Raw genomic sequence first — 12,221 nt, forward strand, 5'->3', positions numbered from 1 at the left:
GATCGGAATCGGATCGAGAGCAAGAAAGAAAGTGATCGGGACATCCCTATAGTATCAATATTTGAACCATATCGTGATATTAGACTGGATATTGTTTGTGATTTGGGATATTGTACTATTGTGATATGGCATAAGTGTTCTCTAAAAATCGATCCGAGCGGGGGAAACGGAACTTGATGGCCCGCGCAAGCTACTGTATTTACCACTTGTGGCCACCAGGCCGCAGTCTAAGTGTTAAAAACAGTCCAAACAGTAGCAAACATTCACACTTATCATCATACATCACATTCCGTGCCAATCAGCCAATCAGCTGAGCACATTCTGTGCTCATACAGACACACACAGCTGTGCATATATAGGAGCGGCTTGCGCTGCTGAAAATCACACTTGTGTGAAGTGAGTGGTGCCTTTTATCATGATGATGATGATAGATGCAGTAAGTATGTTGGAGTGGTTAGCGCCACTGCAAACATCACACAGTGTGAAGGGAGGGGCGTGCTTATCATCACATGACTGTACATCATCTCATTCTGGCCAATCACAATTTGCGTCCTCACTCTTGTCTTCAATGTTTGTGTTCACACACTTTTGTCTTCAATTTTTTATAATAATAATAAATTGTTCCCTGCCCTTTTTTCTTCTTTCTAATTAATTGATCGGCCCAAAACATTGTGTTTATTGTCATGATTTGTCACAAGAAGAGTTGGCTTTGTCCGCGGCTTAAAAGGTCTTAAAATAAATACTTTTTGAAGCGTCTATGGGAAAAATGAATGGGGAATTCTCTTCCGGGCCTGTCGTCGTCGTCGTCATGAAAGGGGAGCGGGATTGCTCTATATTTTGGCCCTTTCACAACAGGGTGGCCTGCAGTGCTCAGGCAGGCTACGGTTATTTGGGAGTCCTTGGCGTGGAAAAGTTTGGATCCTAGCTGAAGAGAGGGATGAGAGGGATGAGAGGGATTGTCCACGCATGGCCAGGAGCCTGGCCCTCATCCTCCCATTTAGCCATTCTGTAAGTCCAAACGGAGCCTTACACAGAGAATTTTAACTGCGTTCTGTGTACTTTATACGGTACACTCATGCATGCAATAACACACCGCCGGGCCGGGGCCGCGGGAAGGGCTAGCGTGAAATAGGAATGAGAGAGAGAGAGGGAGAGGGAGGGAGGGAGGGAGGAGGGGGTTTCTATGACAACCGTGGCGGGCTGAATGTTCCAGGTGACAGTGTGAGATCGTTGAGATGCTAATTGTCCATTTTCAATCCTCCATAAAGTTTAACAACCGCTATGCCTCTCCACGTGTTATTCTAACTCCGTCACACAGTATACCGCTGGGACGCACACCACGGCTCTCTCTCTCTCTCTCTCTCTCCCCCCCCCCCCCATCCTCCTTAAATCTTTCTCCCTCCATCACTGGCAGAGGAAGACGGTATAAATATCAGAGGAGACCTGCAGCATATGCACAGTCGCTCTCTGGAGACCGGCGTCTGAACACCTGATCAGCAGACTCTCCCTCTCTCTCTCTCTCCCTCTCTCCCTCTCTCTCTCTCTCTCTCCATCCCTCCCTCCTTTCCTCGTCTCTCATCTCCTTCCTCTTCGTGTTTCATTTCCCCTCGTCCTTGCTCATCCCCTTCCCCTTCCTCCCCGCTCTCCCTCCCTCCTCCACCCTGCTAATTTCCTTCCATCCATGCACATTTGTCTCTCTTCTATAACTTCTCTCTCCTGATTCGAACCCGCCCCTATAACCCCGCCCCGCCCCAACCCACACACACACTGTACCACCACCTGTGTTCATCTCAGATATAGGTCTGTGGCCTAAAGGGCCTGAGGCTGGCACGGTCCGACTGTTCTATAGCCCCGGCGTTCCGCCGTTCGTCCTCATGATCTCACCCCGCTTTCTTTTTCTTCCTCCTCCTCTCTCTCTCTCTCTCTCTCTCTCTCTCTCTCTCTCTCTCTCTCTCTCTCTCTCTCTCTCCGCTTTCCTAATCTATGCTGCCGCTTCATGCTCGCTCTCCACTCTCCGCTCTCTCCCGCTCTCTCTCCCTCTCTCTCTCTCTCTCCCCCGCCTCCGATCGGCAGGTTGCTAGGCAACTGTGCTCCATTGATCTAGAGGAGCAGGATGACAAGCTCACGTAACTGTCATGAAAAACACATACACACACACGCACACGCACGCGCACACACAATTATATTCACACACACCGTTATCGCAGATGTGTATCTCAATAGCACCTTTAGAATGAATACATCTTCTCCTTTATCTGATTAGACTAAAGGACAAGTAACAGGAGGGGGAGGGACCGGTTGATACAGGCGACAGGAGGATATATATAAGGGTGGTGCTACGCGTCACTCACCCCTTATACCTCCACCCAGCCAGCCCATACCTTCCCCACTGAAAGGGTGGTGCAATACACACCACTCACCCCTTATACCTCCACCCAGCCACCCCCATACCTTCGCCACTGAAAGGGTGGTGCAATACACGCCACTCACCCGTATACCTCCACCCAGCCAGCCCCCATGCCTCCTCCACTTTATACAGTAGGATGAAAGGGTGGTGCAATACGCGTCACTCACCCCTTATACCTTATAGCCACCCCCATACCTTCTCCACTGAAAGGGTGGTGCAATAATACACGCCACTCACCCCTTATACCTCCACCCAGCCACCCCCATACCTTCCCCACTGAAAGGGTGGTGCAATACACGCCACTCACCCCTTATACCTCCACCCAGCCACCCCCATACCTTCCCCACTGAAAGGGTGGTGCAATAATACACGTCACTCACCCCTTATACCTCCACCCAGCCACCCCCATACCTTCCCCACTGAAAGGGTGGTGCAATACACGCCACTCACCCCTTATACCTCCACCCAGCCACGCCCATACCTTCCCCACTGAAAGGGTGGTGCAATACACGCCACTCACCCCTTATACCTCCACCCAGCCACCCCCATACCTTCCCCACTGAAAGGGTGGTGCAATACACGCCACTCACCCCTACCTCCACCCAGCCACCCCCATACCTTCCCCACTGAAAGGGTGGTGCAATACACGCCACTCACCCCTACCTCCACCCAGTCACCCCCATACCTTCCCCACTGAAAGGGTGGTGCAATACACGCCACTCACCCCTTATACCTCCACCCAGCCACCCCCATACCTTCCCCACTGAAAGGGTGGTGCAATACACGCCACTCACCCCTTATACCTCCACCCAGCCACGCCCATACCTTCCCCACTGAAAGGGTGGTGCAATACACGCCACTCACCCCTACCTCCACCCAGCCACCCCCATACCTTCCCCACTGAAAGGGTGGTGCAATACACGTCACTCACCCCTTATACCTCCACCCAGCCACCCCCATACCTTCCCCACTGAAAGGGTGGTGCAATACACGCCACTCACCCCCTTATACCTCCACCCAGCCACCCCATACCTTCCCCACTGAAAGGGTGGTGCAATACACGCCACTCACCCCTTATACCTCCACCCAGCCACCCCCATACCTTCCCCACTGAAAGGGTGGTGCAATACACGCCACTCACCCCTACCTCCACCCAGCCACCCCCATACCTTCCCCACTGAAAGGGTGGTGCAATACACGCCACTCACCCCTTATACCTCCACCCAGCCACCCCCATACCTTCCCCACTGAAAGGGTGGTGCAATACACGCCACTCACCCCTACCTCCACCCAGCCACCCCCATACCTTCCCCACTGAAAGGGTGGTGCAATACACGCCACTCACCCCTACCTCCACCCAGCCACCCCCATACCTTCCCCACTGAAAGGGTGGTGCAACTGCAATACACGCCACTCACCCCTTATACCTCCACCCAGCCACCCCCATACCTTCCCCACTGAAAGGGTGGTGCAATACACGCCACTCACCCCTACCTCCACCCAGCCACCCCCATACCTTCCCCACTGAAAGGGTGGTGCTACCTCCACCCAGCCACCCACCTGCACGCCTCCTCCACTCTCTGCCCTTATACTTTTCCTTTTTCCGCTGTACCCTGGTGTAACCTTTTATCACCCCGGGAGGGGGGGGAAAAAAAACAATTACGTATCGGTTCCCTCTGGAGGGGCTGGTTAACTCTCCAATCATTGGCCCCTGCCCCGCCGCACACTTCTGCAGTGATGGGGGAAAAGTACTCACTTTTTTTTTTGCTTAACCCATTCAGGCCTGACGTCGAAATTTAAAAAAAAAAGTTTTCTAAATCATGACAATTTTCGGAAAGATTTGAGGCACATTTTAACGATTTTTCAAAAATAGCAGATCTACAAGTTCATAGCGCGCCACTCGGTGGCGCGCTATGAGCTTGTAGATCTGCTATTTTTCAATAGCTAAATTATAACAATGTTTAAAACACCAAAAGGGGTTCCCGCCCCAAAATGGGTTAATGGTTAATGTGGTTAAACGCTAACGTGACATGGATGCGTTCCAGGTCTCAATGGATTAAGTAAAGGTATCAATGCTGCAATGTACTGTAGAAATACTCTGTTACAAGTATAAAAGTCCGGAATTCAACATTTACTTGAGTGAAAGTACAGACATTCCAGGCTTCAGAATGTACTTAAAGTACCAAAAGTAAAAGTACTGAGAATCTCCCATAGTTTTCAAAGGTATAATAATAATTTTGAAAATGGCAGATCTACAAGCCCACAATGCGCCGCACCGCGATGCATTGTGAACTCGTAGATCGGCTATTTTCAAATGGCCGGAATGTATTCAGGGCTGCAGTGGTGTGTTTTGTAATAATCTAATTCTACAAAGTGACTAGAAACTAAAGTTTTTCAAATAAAAAAGTAGTGGAGTAAAAGTACCAACATTTGGAATCCGAGATGTAGTGGAGTAGAAGTAAAACTAGTGCAAATTCAGTACTTAAGTACATTTACTTTAGTTACTTTCCAGGTATGGGTTCCGCATGGTGGGGCTGGTTAACTCTCCAATCATGGCCCCCGCCGGCCGCACCACTTCTTCTTCACAACCCCCAACAAGCCTGGAAGTCTGGTACCATTCCATCCACCCTGCCTGTTCCCCCGACCGGCACTCCAAAACACTCAAAAAAAATGAAGGAATTGGAAAACAAAAGCGGTTGAAATGGGGAGGGAGGAGAGGAGGAGGAGGAGGAGGAGGAGGATTGCACACTGAGCTTGTTAGTGGAAGCTGACTGCGAAGCCCTGCGACTTACTCTGCTGTGAAAGTGTGTGGATGCTCATAAAGCTGCCAAGTAAACACTCGCCGTGCCGTACACTGTGTCTACAGTGGATCTAAATGTAAACACTTACAGTGCCGTACACTGTGTCTACAGTGGATCTAAATGTAAACACTTACAGTGCCGTACACTGTGTCTACAGTGGATCTAAATGTAAACACTTACAGTGCCGTACACTGTGTCTACAGGGGATCTAAATGGAAACACTTACAGTGCCGTACACTGTGTCTACAGGGGATCTAAATGTAAACACTTACAGTGCCGTACACTGTGTCTACAGTGGATCTAAATGGAAACACTTACAGTGCCGTACACTGTGTCTACAGTGGATCTAAATGTAAACACTTACAGTGCCGTACACTGTGTCTACAGTGGATCTAAATGTAAACACTTACAGTGCCGTACACTGTGTCTACAGTGGATCTAAATGGAAACACTTACAGTGCCGTACACTGTGTCTACAGCGGATCTAAATGTAAACACTTACAGTGCCGTACACTGTGTCTACAATGGATCTAAATGTAAACACTTACAGTGCCGTACACTGTGTCTACAGTGGATCTAAATGTAAACACTTACAGTGCCGTACACTGTGTCTACAGTGGATCTAAATGTAAACACTTACAGTGCCGTACACTGTGTCTACAGTGGATCTACATGGAAACACTTACAGTGCCGTACACTGTGTCTACAGCGGATCTAAATGTAAACACTTACAGTGCCGTACACTGTGTCTACAATGGATCTAAATGTAAACACTTACAGTGCCGTACACTGTGTCTACAGTGGATCTAAATGTAAACACTTACAGTGCCGTACACTGTGTCTACAGTGGATCTAAATGGAAACACTTACAGTGCCGTACACTGTGTCTACAATGGATCTAAATGTAAACACTTACAGTGCCGTACACTGTGTCTACAATGGATCGAAATGGAAACACTTAAGGTCCCTGCACACCTTCCATGATTTCCCCCCCCTATATATTCAATGTGAAATGCAGAAGAAATACAGACTGTGTTTCTATTGTAAAGTACAGAAGAGCATTATTGACCGTGTTCAAGTCATTTGTGCTTTATTGATCATCGTTAGTTAGTTTAGTTCCCACCTGATTCTGCTTCAGACCATACTCAACTCAACTCAACTTTATTTAGCACATTTTACATGACCAGGTCAACCAAAGTGCTGTACAGGTTAAAAGAAGCAATACAATAGAAACAACCATTTAAAACATGAAAACAAACAGGCATTAATAATAAAAAAAAATGAAAACAAAACGATACAATATAAGCAGACTTTAGCAGGCAATATTAAGGCACAAACAAAGCAGACTATTGCACTAATGAGGGGAACGGGGCTACCTCAGCTGACACTAAAGGCCAAGGAGAATAAGTGGGTCTTAAGCAAAGATTTAAAAGTTATGATGGACTAGTGGGCAGCTCTGATGTGAAAGGGCAAATTATTCCAGGGCCTGTGGGCAGCCGCCGCGAAGGCTCGATCACCCTTTGATCTTTTGTTGGTCACCATCACATCCAGCTTTAGCTGGTTCGGCCGACCTCAAAGCCCTGGGTGGGTTGTAACTTGAGATGAGGTCTGCAAGGGATGCAAGGGATTCGAATTTTAAAAAACATACATTAAAATATTAAAATCAATGCGGAATCGAACCGGGAGCCAATGGAGCGAGGCTCAGCTGTAAGCGCCTGAGCAACGATTAATTGGTCAATACCGACACATAAAGAGTTACGGTAATCCAGTCTGGATGAGATAAAAGCATGAATAACCCTTTCCAGGTCATTATGGGAGAGGTAGGGTTTGACCTTATGGGTCAATACTGAATAGCTTGCAAAACGTCTTCAGGTCGCTAGTAGCTTGTAAACCAGACACGTCTGCCACAAAAATCAATCCATGGGGAGATTGGTCTGGCAACTCCTCAGTTTGAATTACATTTCGCTCACCCCAGAATTGTGGCTGACCAATCGGAGCCCACTATTCAAAGTGAGACTTTTTTTTGGCTGTGATGTTGGAATTTGTTTGTAAACCCGCACATTGGAGATAAATCTTCCACACAGAGGTAATATCTACGCAGTGATATTAGTCCATTTAGGCCTGACGTCGAAATTTAAAAAATTCACGATTTCATTTTCACGATTTTTCAAAAATAGCGGACCTACAAGCTCGTAGCGAGCCACTCGGTGGCGCGATATGAGGTTGTAGATCTGCTATTTTTCAATAGCTAAAGTATAACATAATGCTTAGTTAAAACACCAAAATGGGTTAGTCTGGCCATGCCAGGCTAGGTCACTATAGTGTGTGTTTTCAATCCTATTGAAGCCACTTTTCTCTCCATTTTAGACTATGAGGGGATTATTTACGGGATTGCTGCTCCATTAATTTTTAAAGCACCTCAACACGGTGTAACATTCTGCCCTAAGATGGGTCACTGCAGGGTGAGTATAAACAGTATCTGTTTGTTTCCAAAGCCATCTTACATTTGCTCTATGTTGGATCAGAATCCAAGTATCCGTTCGTGACTTCCTGACCCTCGAGGTTCCATTTGCTAACACAAAGATATGCAAAGCAGCATTCTCTGTCAGTGCTCCATTTGACTAAAATGAGCTCCAGAGGTCCTTAAAAATCACATCACTGCCTTCCTTGGGTCAATTCAGGGAAATGATTTCCAGCGCTTTTGTTCAACACTGTAACTGTTTTAACTTATTCTCAGTCTATCTGTTATAGTTATTTTAGTTCTGAGTATTTTATTTCTTAGTTCCGATTCATATATTTAATATTACTGTGTCTGTTCAGGCGCCATAACTGACTGAAGGCCCATTCATAGTCTGGATTTTCGGTGGTGAGGTGACCACCGCTCCGGTGGTGAGCTGACCACCGGAGCTGAAATAACGTTGATCGGTGGTGAGTAAAAACAGAGAGAAGGGCTGGAGCGGTGGCGGTGGTTTGCTCTTCACCGCGGCTCGTGACGTCATGTTGTAGTTCGGTGGTCACCTAACCACCGAAAATCCAGACTATGTATGAGCCTTGAGACTCTTGTCACACCGGTTACAGTCGTAAGGTTTCTCTCCAGTCTGAATACGTTGGGAGTGTCTTCAGGTTACTTTGAGAATTGAAACCTTTTGTCACAATATTTATTTACAGTGGAAAGGTTTTTCTCTGGCCGTGAAGACGCTGGTGTCTGTGTAGATCACCTAACTGACTGCAACTCTTGTCGCACAGTTGATCGTGGAAAGGCTTTTCTCCGGTGTGGACAAGCTGGTGTCTGTTCAGGCGCCACAACTTACTGAAACTCTTGTCACACCGGTTACAGTCGTAAGGTTTCTCTCCAGTGTGAATACGTTGGGGGTGTCTTCAGGTTACTTTGAGAATTGAAACCTTTTGTCACAATATTTATTTACAGTGGAAAGGTTTTTCTCTGGCCGTGAATACGCTGGTGTCTGTGTACTAGATCACCTAACTGACTGAAACTCTTGTCGCACAGTAGTTGATCGTGGAGAGGCTTTTCTCCGGTGTGGACAAGCTGGTGTCTGTTCAGGCGCCACAACTTACTGAAACTTCTTGTCACACCGGTTACAGATGGTGTGGTTGAGGTAAGGTCTCGGTCTGTTGCTGACATCTTGGTCGGTCTGTGTCTCCTCGTGTCGGGCTGGTTACGGAGCTAATTATTTTCCCGACAGGCTGCTGAAGGGATCTGCCCATTCTTCGGTATATTTGCCATTATATAGAGGTTGTTGTTGTGGCTCCTCTGAGATGTGAAGGCGTGTTGTGCACACGCAGTCAGAACTGCTGGAGACCTGAGTCTGGAAATACTGGGACCTGACTCCTTCCAGGAGTGGTGCTTCATCGTCAAAGCTGCTGCTATATATGTGGACTGTGATGGGAACATAACCCATTTTGGGCGCGGGAACCCCTTTTGGTGTTTTAACTAAGCATTATGTTATACTTTAGCTATTGAAAAATAGCAGATCTACAAGCTCATAGCGGGCCACCGAGTGGCACGCTATGAACTTGTAGGTCTGCTATTTTTGAAAAATCGTAAAAATGCGGCACAGATCTTTGAATATATATTCTTTCAGAGCGAACGTTTTTTTTTATTTCGACGTCAGGCCTAAATGGAATAATGTACAACTGTTGCGGGGCAGGACGATCACTCTGTCTTTGTCTCTGTCTGCCTCTCTCTGTCTCTGTCTCTGTCTCTCTCCCTCTGCCCCTCTCTGTCTCTCTCTCTGTCTCTCTCCCTCTGCCCCTCTCTGTCTCTGTCTCTGTCTCTCTCCCTCTGCCCCTCTCTGTCTCTCTCTCTGTCTCTCTCCCTCTGCCCCTCTCTGTCTCTCTCTCTGTCTCTCTCCCTCTGCCCCTCTCTGTCTCTGTCTCTGTCTCTCTCCCTCTGCCCCTCTCTGTCTCTCTCTCTGTCTCTCTCCCTCTGCCCCTCTCTGTCTCTCTCTCTGTCTCTCTCCCTCTGCCCCTCTCTGTCTCTCTCTCTGTCTCTCTCCCTCTGCCCCTCTCTGTCTCTGTCTCTGTCTCTCTCCTTCTGCCCCTCTCTGTCTCTCTCTCTGTCTCTCTCCCTCTGCCCCTCTCTGTCTCTCTCTCTGTCTCTCTCCCTCTGCCCCTCTCTGTCTCTCTCCCTCTGCCCCTCTCTGTCTCTCTCTCTGTCTCTCTCCCTCTGCCCCTCTCTGTCTCTCTCTCTGTCTCTCTCCCTCTGCCCCTCTCTGTCTCTCTCTCTGTCTCTCTCCCTCTGCCCCTCTCTGTCTCTCTCCCTCTGCCCCTCTCTGTCTCTCTCTCTGTCTCTCTCCCTCTGCCCCTCTCTGTCTCTCTCTCTGTCTCTCTCCCTCTGCCCCTCTCTCCCTCTGTCTCTCTCCCTCTGCCCCTCTCTGTCTCTCTCTCTGTCTCTCTCCCTCTGCCCCTCTCTGTCTCTCTCTCTGTCTCTCTCCCTCTGCCCCTCTCTGTCTCTGTCTCTGTCTCTCTCCCTCTGCCCCTCTCTGTCTCTGTCTCTCTCCCTCTGCCCCTCTCTGTCTCTGTCTCTGTCTCTCTCCCTCTGCCCCTCTCTGTCTCTCTCTCTGTCTCTCTCCCTCTGCCCCTCTCTGTCTCTGTCTCTGTCTCTCTCCCTCTGCCCCTCTCTGTCTCTGTCTCTCTCCCTCTGCCCCTCGCTGTCTCTGTCTCTGTCTCTCTCCCTCTGCCCCTCTCTGTCTCTGTCTCTGTCTCTGTCTCTCTCCCTCTGCCCCTCTCTTTCGCTGTCTCTTTCTGTCTCTCTCTCTCTGCCCCTCTTGTCTCTTCCTCTCTCTTCCCTCACGTTTTGACTCTCCCACTGACCTTCTGTCTCTTTCGTACAGTACCTATACATACCTACCTACCTACCTACCTACCTACCTACCTACCTACCTATAGTACCTACCTACCTACCTACCTACCTACCTACCTACCTACCTAGTACCTATACCTACCTACCTACCTACCTACCTAGTACCTACCTACCTACCTACCTACCTACCTACCTACCTACCTACCTACCTACCTAGTACCTATACCTACCTACCTACCTACCTACCTACCTAGTACCTACCTACCTACCTACCTACCTACCTACGGGGCGACTGTGGCTCAAGAGGTAGAGCAGGTCGTCCAATGATCCATGGGTCGGCGGTTCGATTCCCGGCTCCTCCTGTCTACATGTCGAAGTGTCCTTGGGCAAGACACTGAACCCCAAATTGCTCCCGATGTGCTGGTTGGTACCTTGCATGGCTTCCGCCGCAATCGGTGTATGAATGTGTGTGTGAATGGGTGAATGTAATGCACAATCTATGTAAAGCGCCTTGGATAAAAGCGCTATATAAATGCACCATTTACCATTTACCTAGTACCTACCTACCTACCTACCTACCTAGTACCTACCTACCTACCTAGTACCTACCTACCTACCTACCTACCTACCTACCTACCTACCTACCTATCTAGTACCTACCTACCTACCTACCTAGTACCTACCTACCTACCTACCTACCTACCTACCTAGTACCTACCTACCTACCTACCTACCTAGTACCTACCTACCTACCTAGTACCTACCTACCTACCTACCTACCTACCTAGTACCTACCTACCTACCTAGTACCTACCTACCTACCTACCTAGTACCTACCTACCTACCTACCTACCTACCTACCTACCTATCTAGTACCTACCTACCTACCTACCTAGTACCTACCTACCTACCTACCTACCTACCTACCTACCTAGTACCTACCTACCTACCTACCTACCTAGTACCTACCTACCTACCTAGTACCTACCTACCTACCTACCTACCTACCTAGTACCTACCTACCTACCTACCTACCTACCTAGTACCTACCTACCTACCTACCTACCTACCTACCTACCTACCTAGTACCTACCTACCTACCTACCTACCTACCTACCTACCTACCTAGTACCTACCTACCTACCTACCTACCTACCTACCTAGTACCTACCTACCTAGTACCTACCTACCTACCTACCTACCTACCTAGTACCTACCTACCTACCTACCTACCTACCTACCTACCTAGTACCTACCTACCTACCTACCTACCTACCTACCTACCTACCTACCTACCTAGTACCTACCTACCTACCTACCTACCTACCTAGTACCTACCTACCTACCTACCTACCTACCTAGTACCTACCAGGTACCTACCTACCTACCTACCTAAAGTAACCACTTCAATCCTATATTCTGTATAATATGTTGACCAGTGTTCCCCATGGTCTATGGCATAGACTCACTTTATGCTAAGGCCCTCTACACGAAATGCCTTCACATTGCGAGCTTGTAAATCGGCTGAATGTTGTTGTTTGTTTTGGTGTGTGTGTGTGTGTGTGTGTGTGTGTGTTGGGGGGTCGTCCTGCAGGTCAGGCTTGAGGAGCCTCCCCGACCCTTATAGGATTACGTGTGACAATTATCACCCAACAACAAATTGTGTTTGTTGTGCGTGTTGTAGACTGTA

The 12,221-nt window shown here is 48.4% G+C and overlaps 1 protein-coding gene and 1 long non-coding RNA gene across 4 annotated transcripts in view; one reads left to right on the forward strand and one right to left on the reverse strand.

The window, feature by feature from the left end:
* LOC306915446 (uncharacterized protein) overlaps positions 1 to 12,221 on the forward strand; it is a 43,821-nt gene that overhangs the window by 13,647 nt on the left and 17,953 nt on the right. The window lies entirely within an intron of this gene.
* LOC306914811 lies at positions 11,095 to 11,728 on the reverse strand. 3 transcript variants are annotated; one of them, XR_013788746.1, is made up of 4 exons: positions 11,688 to 11,728; positions 11,455 to 11,496; positions 11,262 to 11,364; positions 11,095 to 11,136 (listed from the first exon to the last, which is right to left on the reverse strand). It is a non-coding gene; the product is annotated as an uncharacterized lncRNA (long non-coding RNA). The 3 variants fall into 3 exon arrangements; XR_013788747.1 differs by lacking the exon at positions 11,688 to 11,728 and having other exon boundaries at positions 11,262 to 11,341; positions 11,486 to 11,581; XR_013788748.1 differs by lacking the exon at positions 11,095 to 11,136 and having other exon boundaries at positions 11,234 to 11,364.

Source organism: Electrona antarctica, assembly GCF_951216825.1.
Source record: "Electrona antarctica genome assembly, chromosome: 22".
Taxonomy (NCBI): Eukaryota; Metazoa; Chordata; class Actinopteri; order Myctophiformes; family Myctophidae; genus Electrona; species Electrona antarctica.